Raw genomic sequence first — 1363 nt, 5'->3', positions numbered from 1 at the left:
TTGGGGACAACATGTTAAGTGCAGTAAAAGCATTTGTTGTTACACTACATGCACTGACAGTGAGAGTGAGCGAGAGAGAGAAAAATAGTAGTGTCAGCTCACTTGACCACAGTTGCTCTTAAGTTAAAAACATTTGCCAACATGCAAGTAAATACTGTTGGTTAGTCAGAGTGAAATGCCTCCAAGCTAATTTCACTTAGCCTTCATTTTCCTCTGTGTTGTCTTAGCTCTCTTGGTTACTATGCTGCCTCTGCATGGTCTAGTAAACAAATTTGATAGTAATTAGAATAGATTGGCCATATCATCTTGTTTTCACTGGTATCAGATTCACATTTTGAGTCCAGATCTGACAAATATCAGATCCAAAAATGTTTATATTTACATTACCTAAGAAAAAAATACTACATATAGGAGATTCATGTATCCACACTGATTGATTAGCAACACAGTGCATGTTCATATGCTATCAACTTATCATTGGTTGTCCCGCCCCGTATCACACCCTGCACTACTGTTGTTTTTGACTCAAAGGAAGGGCTTCCACTCAGCTGCTCAGCAGACCATCATTTCATTTTTTATGTTTAGGACAGTTAATGCTAAAACATTTAAACTCTTTTGCTGTTTTATTTACATTTATTTACAGTGGTTTGTTTAATTTAGCTCAGCTGTAAATAAACAAATATTTCCAGGATGTAGGAGTTACACGTCATTATTTACTGATGTGAAAGTAATACAACAAAAAATACAATTCAATAACAGCAGAAGATATAAACAAAATGTAACACGTCTGTATAAATTACAGGCAAAATGCAGTGAAGGTACTGGTGGTTAAAGGATGTTAAGTAAGAGTTTACTCACACTTAGATCCAAAATAAATGAATAAGCATAGACAAGCAACAGAAATATGAAACATTTGAATTTATTATTCACAAATTTAGTTTTGATAAGATTATTTGGACAAATCAGCAGAATTACATCATAGAGATGATTTGCTTTTATTTATAGCTTCACCAAGTTGCAATATAACCAACAAGATACCCCTGATGTGTGAAGTGATTTTAGTAAAACAGCACTGTATATCAGTACAGCAGTGCACAGATATACAGTGTTGTTTTACAGGACAATTTGTTTTCATGAAAATGTGCATCTAGTTTGCTGTCTGCATTAATGACATGGCTAGAAAAATGTCCTAGTGCTGATCTAATAATCTTTCTCCTTATTATTGTTATTATTGTTGTTGTTGTTGCTGAATCAATCACCTAAAATATGTGATTATGTAGTTATTTCCAACTTAGCCTTGAACTTAGCCATATGACTCCATGACCTTAAAAAATAGATTCCTTTTGGTTTTGCTATCCAGGGA

This window comes from Pelmatolapia mariae, linkage group LG15, assembly GCF_036321145.2.
Source record: "Pelmatolapia mariae isolate MD_Pm_ZW linkage group LG15, Pm_UMD_F_2, whole genome shotgun sequence".
Classification (NCBI taxonomy): domain Eukaryota; kingdom Metazoa; phylum Chordata; class Actinopteri; order Cichliformes; family Cichlidae; genus Pelmatolapia; species Pelmatolapia mariae.
This window is presented reverse-complemented; position numbering follows the sequence as displayed.